General features: G+C 37.9%; 1 protein-coding gene across 1 annotated transcript in view; it reads right to left on the bottom strand.

The window, feature by feature from the left end:
* ror2 (receptor tyrosine kinase-like orphan receptor 2) overlaps nucleotides 1-13,625 on the bottom strand; it is a 96,345-nt gene that overhangs the window by 26,424 nt on the left and 56,296 nt on the right. The gene's annotated exons all lie outside the window — the stretch shown is intronic.

Below are 13,625 nucleotides of genomic sequence, written 5' to 3'. Positions count from 1 at the left end.
AAACACAGTAGTAACTACTATAATACATACAATACAAATATACAACAACAACATATTAGAATTCAATAAATGGGTTATCAAAAATAAAAAATACATAAACATGCAGTTCATTCATACCATGACTTGAATACACCTTTTCTACACAGTCAATAACTGAATTAAGTATTTTTGTGAGGCATGTAAAATCAAAAGTAGTGCAACACAGATTAAACCAAGATGAATACATAAATCCAACATATATCTTGGATATATACATGCATACATCCAAGAAGTTGACATGTTCATTTAATATATATATATATATATATATATATATATATATATATATATATATATATATATATATATATATATATATATATATATATATGAAGAGTTCAGATGCAAAAGCCTCTAAGTGACATTTGAAATTTTCTTCTAGAATGATCATTTTTATCAAGCTTGTATATTTAAGTTCAGTAATTTCACTTAAATGTCATTGATGATTACCTTGTCATTTAAGTGAAATTACTGAACTTAAATATACAAGTTTGATAAAAATCATCATTAAAGAATAAAATTTCAAATGGCATTTAGAGGCTTTTGCATCTGAACTCTTCATATATATATATATATATATCTTCTTTTCCTATTGGATCACATTTCGCACTAACAAAAAGAAAGAAAATATAGTAAGAAAGCATCAGACTGAGAGTAAAGGTCTCCACACTGGAAAATTCCCGTTATCCTTGATGTTATGCAAGCAAACGCAACGGAGGCGGCTTCGAGCCTGCATGTTTCATCTAAAACAGTTTAGTTCACCCTTATATCTGTTCCAACAAGAGCATCATATTTATCATAACCCCTCTAAAGATCATATTACTGCTGACGCTGTGGTGTCTGAGATACATGAAGACCCTACATTTAGTAATCCCACAGCCAACAGGAGTGGAGTTTAGATGGTAAGCGGGCCGGTGTTTAACAAGCTCACTGTATGCGGTTATGTAAATTACATCCTTGTTTAACAGTCTGAAATGACTTCCTTCTGAGACTGAACACATCGTGAGAACCATTACATATGAGAAACATAAAGCACAATGCTGCAATGTACCCTCAATTACTTTTTTCTTTCATCCGTTCCAATAAATTAAATTGTTTTTCTTTTCATAATGGCTAAATTATCCTCAAATAAAAGAAAGCTGAGAATGTGTGTTGAAAACCACTTTATACATGCTATAAACAGCTGGTCTAGTAGTGCTGTAGTGGAGTTGTATTCCAGCTGAACCATTAGTGAGTGATTAGGACTCATCCACACAGTCCTTACAAACGCGCCACATGGAAGACATTAGATGGGTCATATTTTACCCTAAACGCACTGCAATACAGTCATGAAAATGATCCCATCCCATTTCTGTGTTTATACATTGATGCATTTTGGTAGTAAAGCAATCAAATTGGGGGTTTGGGCGTGTGTAAAGCTGCCAAGACATGAACATGCAAATTATTCATGAACTATTTAACATTTATCTGGGCTAAAACAAAGAACTGCAAAGATTAGGAGGATCCAGAATCTGATGTTGAAGTTGATGACTCTCCTAAACAAACATTGATTCTTTAAGCCTATAAACTCTGTCTATTTTATGCCATCTTGAATAATTATCTGCCATAACACACACACACACAGATGGTGTCTATCAGAGCTGGCAATGGCCAGGGTTAAAATACACATTTTTCTTGTAGTTTAGAAGTCTAATTCATAAATTATTTTAAACACTCCAATGCCTGAAACTCTTGCACAATGCAATCCAAAGGCATGAAACACATAAGAGAAATGGATGCTTTCTGAATGTACACATTTATTAAGAATCCATTAGTGGATTATTAATGGAATCAACACAGCAGAACTCCTGTGGAAATGCATTATCATAAGAAAATATTTCTCTCTCACCAGGGGCCGGTTTCACAAAGCCATTTTAGACTGGTCTATTGTGTTAGCCGATAGACTAGTCTAATGCAAGTTAGACTGTTTCACAAAAATAAAGACTGACTTAATATAGACCAAAAAAAAATTAGTTAGTTATTCAAATTAGTTATTGGATTAGTTAGTTTAATCCAAATTAAACATTTCTTCTTGTTACTACATTCTACACTAAATTTCCCAAGTAAAATGTCCTTGTAGCTGTTATTATACTCCTCCAAACACAAACACATTTTTCGCTGGGGTAAAATGCACTGAGTGGTTGAATACGCTTACTCGATCCGCCATGTTTTTTGTTTTGAAAAGTCTTATTTGACCCAGAATGCATTGCAGTGTAATCCTACTTCAGATATGGCCCTTTTCCACTGCTGGTACAGCTCAGAGCGGTTCGGCTCGGCGCGGCAAGATTCGCTTTTCCACTGCGTAGTACGACTCGGCTCGACATGGTACGGTTTGGTTCGCTTTAGCTCGGTTGCTTTTCCACTGCAGTTAGTAGCTTTGAAGTGGGTGGGATTATAGACTGATCGATAATAGAGCCAGACCGATATATCGGCAGACCGATATTATCGGCTGATATTAGGCATTTTCCAAACTATCGGTATCGGCAGTTATAATGGCCGATAAATTAATATTTCAAAAATAAAATAAAAACGGACGAAACACGCTTAAACCATGTCATGAGTGTTGGAGTTGTATAGTTTGTCCACCAGAGGGCACTCTACACCGTTCCTGTTGGCAACACTCGTTGAGTTGGTCACGATACATACATTGCTTGAATAACAATTAAAAGAACATCCCCATCAGTTCTCTTAACTCAAATAAGCATGACAAAATTTGTGACTATCATGTCCAGTTTCAAATAAATAAATAAAATATCGGCTGATATATCGGAATATCGGATTTTAAATCCCAAAAATATTTGTATCGGTATCGGCCTTAAATCCTTTATCGGTCGGGCTCTAATCGATAACAATGGTGGCCGTTACTGCCTATTTAAATCTAGCGGGTTTGGTTTCTCGTGTTGAAGTCTATTGGTCGCAAATACAATGACGCTGGTACTGACGATTCTGTCTGACCAATCAGTGATCTGCAGTGTTTCCCATCACATTTAGTACCGGTACGGTACGCTTGGAACCTCAACAGACCAGGTACCATTTAAAGCGAGCCGAAGCGAGCCGTACCGTACCATGCAGTGAAAAAGCGCCACAAGTGAGCCGTACCGAACCGTACCATGCAGTGGAAAAGCGCCAAAAAGTGCCGTACCGAACCAAACCGTGCCATGCAGTGGAAAAGCGCCAATAGTCAGAGTCTTAAGTGCTTTGTGCAACAGTCTGATTTAGATGTCTGAATATCCACTATTAGGGATAGGCATGATTAATCGACGATCGATTATTGATCATTAAGAATTTCGTCGATCACGTTAATTTGTTATCGATTATCACTAATGCTGCTGCGTTGCGTTGTGTAGTGTAAGTGGAAAGTGAACGTCAGTCCCCTCATCAGAGCGGTGTTTTCAGTGGCTGGACTGAAGTATTTGTTTACAATCGACGCGTCCGCACGAGCGTGAAGGTGCGCGCGAAAAAAATTAGTATAAATATAAACACCTCCCACACATCACATCTGGTCTCCCCATAAATGAGAAACTATTGCGATAAAGTAATAATGTTTATAACTCTAAGAATAGGGATGTCGTCACCACAGCTCTCACGACACAGAGGAAGGAATGATATCAGTAGCCGCGTTTCCACTGCCGGGCCAGGGCCGGGCCGTGCTAGTGCGTGCCAGGGCCAGTCGCGTTTCCACTGTCACTTCCGGGGCTTGATCGGGGCTTCCTCAGGGCCAACGGCCAGGATTTCTGGCCCGTCGAATACCTTGGGCCAGAGGGGGCCAGCTCGGGCTAGAGGCGTGCTCAAGGTAAAAGGCGGAGTTTATCGGTGTTATGGAACGTTATGATCTGAAGCAAGATGCACATAGGGGTGTCCATGTTTAACCGATTAACCGTTTAAAATTGCATAACATTTTAATTTGAACTGTAGGCCTATGCCAAATGCTGCGCAACGATATATAGGATATAGCTACATATCGACGAATTTTCAGACATTTGTTTGATTTTTTTCCCCTTAAACATTTAAAATATTTGACAAATTAATATGAAAAAAATATATATTTTACTGGTTTTCTGAGGCCAAATTAGAACCTGGAAATTATATTTTCCCCGCAGTGCTGAATGAGAAGAGCTGTAACCACAGCCTACAGAAAGGGGATTTATGGGTGATTTATAGGCTATAATAAATGTGTCTGATAATAAAATAATATAAAATAACGAGGCATTAATTGTTTATTAATAAACTATTGTTTTCTAAATGATTTTCGGCTAAAAACATATCTCCATCTCCGGATGCACATTTAGAGAGAAATTAAGCTACATAAACATAGAAGATATTGGCTTTCGATTCGAATTTGTTCGTTTTAAATTGGACATTTAAAGCTTTAATCTACAAAGGATATAAACCCTGTAGACTAAAGCTTTAAATGTCCAATTTAAAACGAACAAATTCGAATGCGGTGGCTGTTTCAGGTCTCGCGCTTCAGTTCACGGAGATCATGAAGCGCGCCTTGATTAATTGTTAAAGCACAACGTTTTCTTGTTATAAATAAATTTATTTGCGAATAATGTATTATTATTTTCTGTATGACCAGAAATGAAAGAGTATTTTAAGTTGTTTCCACTGAAAGAAATGCAATGAAACTGTTCACATGGGCGTCTCGCAGCCATCAGTGCGTGCTCCACACACACTGGATATGCGCTGATATTTGTCAAAAATATTGTGTTTATTTGTGCTCTATTCCTTTTTTGGATAAAGGCGTCTTCTACATATGCAGCCTAATAAAATGTTACAATAATGATGATGATAGTTATTATTATTATTATTATTATTTGCAGACACGGAGTTTTTGTGAAATGGACGTTTTGCTTATTTTCAATTGGCAATTTCAGTTTGAAGGGTGATGGAAATGGGGCTTTAACTGCTCCGTACTTGCTGCGTTTTATTTATATAAATTAATTTCGTTTCAAATGGGGTCCAATCAGTTATTAAAGGTGTTAAAAATTTACTCTGTATCTCGAGGTTGCGGCGCGCACACTATGCACCGAGTATTAACCGATGGGCCTCGGTTAACGATTAATGAATAACTTGAAAACGTGCCCGCAGCCCTACTTATATCAAAAAATCGCTGCTTGAAATGGAGAATCGCCTGTACTGGTCTCGGGACGCTATTGCAGCCACTACGGCAGGTGAGTTAATATACATGCTATCTTCCTAATTTAAAAAATAAAATTAATTCATAATACCCGCTGAAATGGGTTGGGTTTTATGACGTTTGATCCTGAAAGGCGTGTTAGGGGTGGGGTCTGGGGCAGCGCTGTGGGGCTACTGGCCCGGCAGTGGAAACGCAAGCCCGGTGCTTGAGGCCCGAGGCCACTAGCTCGGCCCGGCTCGCTGTTAGCTCTGGCCCAGCCCTAGCCCGGCAGTGGAAACGCGGCTATTGGACTCACTATTAGAATAATTTTGCATCCAATCAGAATCCACTCGAGCTTGCTTACAATAAACTGAACGTTATCGTCGGTTTGTCCAGACGCTAATATAGTTATCGTTCTTAGAGTACACTAGTCTTGTTGTAATGTCAATCTGTGTTCCCCTGTCTTTTCATGTTTAGCAGTTCCCTGTCATGTTTATTAGTCTCCCCAGGTGTTTCAGATTAGCCACACCTCCTTGTTATCTTGTTTAGCTCGTTTGGCCTTGTCTTTAAGCCCTGTGTTCTAGTCCAGTCTTTGTGAGTACTTGTGTTGTTACTGTCGCTCCTGAGTACTGATGGTCTGAGCCTGTATTGATTTCAGTTTATTGAATTAAGTGTGCTGCATGTGGATCCTGCTTCCTCCTCGTTTCTACCGCATCGTGACAAGTCTTAAGTCACTCAGTAAACTGAGGACAGCTTATTATGCTGAAAGATAACACTTGCCTCCATTTGTGTAGAACCACAATTACAGTTGTGTTTTACTTAAAAAAAATGAATACCATTTAATTTGTAAAAAATGAAAAGCACATGTAGTTTAGCACCTTCTGCGCGCTGAACAGGTGTTTCCGCTCTCCAACAACGTGCAGGAGGATTTGTGGTCTTGGAACAGCCAAAGGCACAATAAAGTCAATAATTAGGCTGACTTTGGCAAGTTGTGGGAGCAAACTGAGATGTATAAGCAAGCATGTTATTTAAAAGCAAGGCTATTTACATGCACACTGACTGACAAATAAAGGCCAAGGTGATCATTTATGTTTAATAAATTCATTCAATTCTTTTTACCAAACTCGAATAAATTCACAAAACCATCTATTACTGCTTTTGAGCTCGCTTAAATTTGCTTTCTGCTAATCGTCTCATTTGATAAATCATTTGTACACGTACTACAACAATCATGCTACAAACTAAATAAATTATATTGCTTTAAAAGGTGAATATGATTTTTTTTAACCTTAAAATAGATTCTTCAATCAACCCTGTTCCTGGAGGACCAAAGTTGTTTACTTGTAGTTCAATCAGCTTCAAGTTAATATGATCGTTGATATTTCATTATAAATGTTAGTTTATCTCATTTTTGTATCGGTTTGTTGAGCAAACTGAAAAGGTTGTATGGAATTACCTACGCATTCTCATCCTTTTGACAATGCGTATGTACTGTACATCCAATGCACATGGCAGCCTTTAGCATCAATATAACACGCTTTGGTTATGGTAGGTTTTGGTCTGGAGTAGGGTTAGAGTTAGACCACTAGGAGGCGCCTTCTGGCCCCTATATATCTCCGTCTCATATTGATGATTAAGGGTGCCATGTGCGTTGGATGTTTACGCATTGTCAAAAGCGTCAGTATATGACGCCTTGGGATGAGAACGGGCTGGAATTACTTACTATACACCAAATATACACATGGAGACATCTCTAATGACTGCAATAATGACTTTTACAACAAAATATAAATCAAAAATACTATAGAGCTAAAACTTTCGATATTTCCCAATAACAAATATTCATGTCATCATGACTCCCCAATGCTTTGACCCAAAATACTAATTATTCAAAACTATTCTATTTTTCGGAGACACCTTGCACACCGAAATTTTCGCACATTAAAAAATAAATACAACCTCATGTTATGTCAATCCCGCTTGCACACTAATTCTGAAACTTTCGTCCGTCATAAAAAAATGCGTTTTTCGCATCCGTAGCAAGCAGTTTGAAAGGCGTTTTGAAAATTCAGAGCCACCGAATCACGAATACGAAAAAACGCAGTGTGCAAGGGCTTTAAGTCTGGATTCACGGGAAACTCCTTAAGTTATGACATTTCTAAGTTAAATTCTAAGATCTTTTTAAGAATGCATGAAAAATCGTAATTGAAAAAAAAATTTAATTTCTTAAATTCCAAAATTCTTAAGAAAATGAATGGCTTTCATTCAACTCAATTGACAAACACCTCAAACTCCTCAAAATAATCACTGAAATAATCATAATAAGCATGCACATTATTGTCTTGATGGGAGTTCAGCACATGGAGCACATGCGGTTTCTTTTGTAATTTCTTGTAACGTCACGATATCTCATCGGGTCGCCTCTGCTTGTGGACTGAACCTGCAGCCCAGGTCAGTGATCCACACCCCACTGGAGCGAGGCCAACAAAAGGCCCAGTGTCGAGACCCAGGAAAAGTCGCTGATCTAATTATTTTGGCTCGGGGTGCCTGCGAGCACTCAAGCCTCTGAATCACCACCTTTCACAGCAGATTCTCCTTTTTCAGCGAGTTACTGGCCTGGCAACTGTCTGCACGCAGGCGCTCATAAAGAGGTGATGTCTGCGTGCGCCGAGCCCCCGTGGGAGCGTCCGGCTCCAGGACGGGGGAAACAAACCCTCGGCCAGACGGAGAATGCAGGAGCTTGTTAACACTCCATCTTGTCCTCTGGAGAACCGTTTAGGCAGGAACCGGTTGCCAGATTCATAAAAATCAACGACTGAGATAAAGAGGAGAAACTTTGAAGGAGCTGAACTCATTGGGAAAAACAACACCGTTAAGAACCCATTTAGTTTAACTGTAACAAGAAGGACATTGCATTCTCTTCCACGAATGAGATGTTTAGTACATGACCATATATGAGAAACTGAGCTTTTTTAAGAGGGATTCGGTTCTTTTGGGGTTTTCTGACTAGGCACATTCCTGGCCTTATTGAGTTCAATCGCTCAATCGCAAAAAGACACCAAGACAGTTCACTTCCAGACCTGGTTTACCAGCACATCTGCTGATGTACTTAGCAAGAGGTGCCAAGCATGAAAAACAGCTCCTGGTGGTTCCTGACAAGCACGTAAGCAATGACTCGGTGAAAGCATTGCTACGACATTCCTTCGCCGCTTGTTTTCTTACCTTGCTCTTTTAAAGAATGAAAAGCCCCACAACAAGTTTCGTTAGACCCAGTTACACAACAGCTGGTTGATATGGTTAGTGAGGTCAGCAGTGGCTCATTACTTCGAGATTGGCTTCTTCCAATAGTGTTAAAGGATATCTGAGACATGGATCAAAGCCTGCTTTGTTCAAAGTTGGCAACAAATCACCAATGCCATCAATCCACCAAAGCTCAAAAGGACGTCCAATCCTACAATAACATGTGACAACATCAAATCAAGCCCTCCAATTGCTGACCATGTATACTTCATCCATTCATTCTCCAAAACACTGTGGGGGCAGAAAAAAGTTTTCTGTGACTACTGTAACTAAAACATCTCTTTTCAATAGACACTAGCCATTGCCCTTCAAATGGCATAAACTGAAATTGCGAATAGAAAATACGCCCAAACGGAAATTGGAAACGGCAATTTTGTAAAAACTCCCATATACCGCAAAAAATCTTTACGCTCGCATGAGGTGATTTCTCAAGCAATTAGAAAAAGGAATATTTCACAAAACTGCAATGGAAATAGGTTTTTTTTTTTTTTTTTTCGCATTTACAGTTACCTGTAATAAAAAGGTGGCTACTGGCACCTATTTTTAAAGAGTAACTAAACCCTAAACCAACTTTTTTTTAGTTAATGATCTGTAAGAATGGATCTTTATTAATAACAGCCATTGATTTGAGTAGCTTTTTGACATTTGTGTATAAAGTGTTTTATTTCTACAATATATGGTGTAAAAACGTCTTAGTGCTGCCCTCTTCAGGTTGAACGTTGGCTACTGCAGTTGAATTTTCCTATAGAATGTTCCGCACTTCGTGACGTACGCAGGTTTCAGCTCACCATGCTCTTGGTACGAGCTACGCCCTTGGCAGTGTAAAAACCAGCTTTTTTGCCCACTTTTTCAGCATTTTTCAAAGATTGCCAGTGGGTTGAGTCAGGCTCTGACCAGTGGTTTAGTTAGCCTTTAAGAGAAACTTGATTTAATTCAGTATCACCATAAATGCCATGACATAATCCACAACTTTGTATTAACAAAAACTGTTTAAATATCAGATATTTGGCTTTATAAATCGACTGCTATAGAAAAATGTTCTATAATGGTGTGGTTGTGTGGTGAGGTTTTCACACTGACTTCACCACATCTCCAGTGTGGCTTTCATATATCATGCAAGGCCGCTGGAAGCTTGTGACCAAAAAGCTAATTGCCAATGAACCCAAAGCAGAATGTCCCGCTGCAATTTTTTCACTCAAGTTTTATTTTCAAATTACACACAATATGTCCCACCATGTACATGCTTGTTAACAAGCTGGGAGATTTTGGTGTAGTATGTATTTAACAAGAGTGGTCAGGATTGCAGGTTGCATATAAAACAAGTACAGACAATAAACATTTGAACAAACTGATTTGAGGTCTCAAAAAGCCTTACTCGTTCCCAGAGAGCATCTAAAAGAGATAATCCAACAATTGTTTCAAATTACCCATCCTTTTGTAGTCATTTAACAAATCAAACAAGAAATTCCCAAATTTCTTCCCAAGTTTCACAAAAAAACACACATGCTCACTGCTCACAAGGGTTTCTTACAAATCAATCAATCAAATCTGTTTTTAATACAAGAACTTGAGGACCACCATCACACAGTAAACAATTGCTGGCGAGACCATTGGAAACAGACTTCAAAAGAGATGTTAAGAGCAAACATTTGTTTGCAGTTCAAAACCCACCAGTTTCCCCCCCTCAAGGCCTGCAACTTTCTGAGCATCTGAGCAGAACCGGCCAGAGCTGAACCATCCAGCAACTCTAACAACCAAACTGTAGATCTCTACACCAATAGGCTTTATGCCGTGCGTCACGTGACCAAACCGGACAACGTGTCTCATCGCATCCGCTTGTCAGAGAAAGTGTTAACGGCCGTAAGAACTGACTACGATATCTATGGATATTTAAGGTAATCAGCTAACCTACCTAGTTCACTTTGTTATTGGCGTTTTATTACATTTAAATATCTAAACGTTACTGTGAAGAATAAAAAATATAAAACGTTTAAATATCAATCTGCACATGTGAGGGATATTGGTTATGCTAATCTTTGTTCGCTCCTTTTAAGTTATCTTGAGTAAAACCGCAAAAAATTTCATGAAGCACCATACAAAAGACCTGGACCGGAAGCGATGCGACCTGTTTTACAGAGAATGCGGAAGTAAGTTGTGCATAAAGCCTATTAGGCTAATCGGGGAAAACGATTTGAAATCAATGAGGGATGATGCTGGAATCAGAACCAAAAAAATATTTACATACAGATGCATGTAATTCTAGGAGAGATATTTCCATTCGCCCAGCTTCTAACGCATAGAATAGACAGCAACACTTCTAAAGCAGCGTTTACGAGTGTTCATCTCGGAAAAAAACATTGTGATGATGAGCTTGGTGAAAAATGCGTGTCAAAATGGCAGATAAGCTGAGAGAAAGGGCAACTACAAATATACCTGAAATGGTATTTTCATGAGAACATACTGCAATCATCATATTTTCTATGTATTTTCTAAAGCTTGAAATATTACAGTGCTACTCTTAGAAGAAATGGTTATATTTAGAACCAGAAATGGTTCCATCCCCCGCTTCATATATGGAACTCCAAAATGGTTCTATATAGAACCATTTTTTTGGTAATATATAGAACCCAGAGGCACCCTTTTTTTTAAGAGTGTATAGAACATTTTAGGGGTTCCAAATACGTAGCGCTGATAAAACCTTTTAAGGTTCTATATAGGACCTTTTCTTCTAAGAGTGTATATCTATATAACTTTACGTTTATTCATATCCATCCATCCATATTTAAATGAATTTAAATGTATCCATCCATCCATCCATCCAAATGTATGTGTGCAATTGTTTGGCCTTAGTACAGTACATACTTTAGTAAAATAAATAAGCAAGTCTCCCAACTGCTATATGCATTTAGCCATTGTAAGATAATGAATTGAGATAATAACACTGCCTGTTGAGCCAATAGCTTGTTTTCATATGACGTCACGCCACTGCGTTGCCATGGCGCAAAATGCAAATGGAGGGCAGGAAGTGATTTGGTGTATTTAGAAAGCACTATAACAAACTCAAAATGCCTGTGTTTTGCGTCGTTTATGGTTACTTAAATCAATCAAACCACGAGGAGTTTTTATTGTGTACAAAAAGTTGGCGTTCATAAGGGGGAAATGCTAGAAATTGACCGAAAAACTGCCTGTGTGTGCAGTAATCACTTCGTCAAAGCTGAGTTAATACAACTTAAGTGGCTATGTTTGTGTAACGTGCCAGTTTCCGAACTTTTTAAAGTCAAAGTATGTCTGTAAGACAAGGTAGTTCCTGATATCCACCGCCTTGATGGCAGGAAAATCTCAATTCAGTTGAAAAATCGCTCCTCTTCATAAAATAAGGATCATATCCAACATGTTTGATTTTTTTTTTTGTTTATATCTTTCTCTTGTAATAGCGTGTAAAGACAGTAAAGTACGGACTTTCCTCCATCTCGTCCATTGCGCTCTTCGCTCCCAGCCCTCCATCTGAATTTTGCAGAATCATAATCACGTGACTGAAACCCAGCTATTGTTGAGCCCAAAGTTGATTATGGCGAGTGGAGACCATTGCCACCAGTATTCTTGATTATAAACATCGCAAACACAGCCCATATCAAAACAGATTACATAAAAAAACAAAACAATGTAAGGCATACATGGATCTGAAATTTAAATTATACAATCCATTAACAGAGAGTAGTGTAAATAAATGCCCTGCCGCCAACAGTAGAAAGTTTAAACTAAGGCACTGCCAGCAAGTTGAGGAACTTGATCTCAGCGTACAAGCAGGGGCATTTGTGTTTATTAATTCTGAAAGGTGACAAGGTGCTAAATCATGACAAGCCTTGAAAACTAGTAAGTATTTTTAAGTGAATGCGATAGAGAACAGGGAGCCAATGAGATTGCAGTAGGATGGAAGTGATGAGAGCTGCGTTTTGAACAAGTTGAAGTTGTGGGGTTTAAGACATAATTTGAAATCAAATAGTAGATTGCATTGGTGAAGTAGGTGAAGGATAAACTATGACTCCATTAATATTAATGGGGAATTCATGTTGGGAGGCGACAAGGGATTTAGGGCCAACTAACAGGACTTCAGTTCTTTTAGTCGGTTATTCAGTTTAAAGAAGTGGGTGTGTGTGATTGACTGGACTAGTGTCAAGACGGGAAACAGAACATTTGTCCCTAAACATGAGAAGTGCAGAACATGAAACAGTCTTTCACACTCAAAACTAAGTCAGGAGAGATTCCATAAGAGTAGAGTATTTTTTTTTTCAGGGCAAAAGTGTAATTACATGGCAGCATACGAGCTTTGCTCAGATCTTCCACACAAATGATGGGATAATAACAGCTCTCTCCACACACATAAACTCCCTCTGGGCACTGTGTTTATCTGCAGGAATGCTGGTAGTCATAACAAGACTAAATATATAAAGTGTAATAGGTCATCAAATAAAATGAGGAGCATAGTGCAAATGTGATCATGTAATCAAGTCAAGTCACCTTTATTTATACAGCACTTTTTACAATACAGATTGTTTCAAAGCAACTTTACTGAGATAACAGGAAAGTAATGCAACACAGTTTGTAGAGAATAGCATCATAGTCCAGTGATGTTTCATTTTTGTTGTAAAAAAATTATTAATTTAGTACACAAAATGTAGTCTCTTCTGCTCACCAAGGCTGCTTTATTTGATGTTAACAAAATTACAAACAGTAATATTGTGAAATATTATGACAATTTAAAATGACTGTTTTCTATTTTAATATATTTTAAAATGTAATTTGAAAGCTGAATTTTCAACATCATTACTGTTTTCAGTGTCACATGATCCTTCAGAAATCATTCTAATATGCTAATTTTATGCTCAAAAAACATAAATTATTATTTTCAATGTTGAACAGTCGTGTACCACCCCCCCCCCCAAAAAAAAATTCTATGATGAATAGAAAGTTCAAAAGAACAGCATTTATTTAAAATATAATCTTTTCTAACATTAAAAATTTCTTTATTGTAACTTTTGATCAATTTAACTCATATTTGATGAATAAACGTATTTTCTAATTTCTTTCTCCTAAAAATAAAATATAAATTCTTACTGACCCCAAACTT

Source organism: Pimephales promelas, chromosome 23 (assembly GCF_988280905.1).
Source record: "Pimephales promelas chromosome 23, fPimPro1.hap1.1, whole genome shotgun sequence".
Lineage (NCBI taxonomy): Eukaryota > Metazoa > Chordata > Actinopteri > Cypriniformes > Leuciscidae > Pimephales > Pimephales promelas.
The sequence above is the reverse complement of the archived record's forward strand: the minus strand, read 5'-3'. Positions and strand labels throughout refer to the sequence as shown.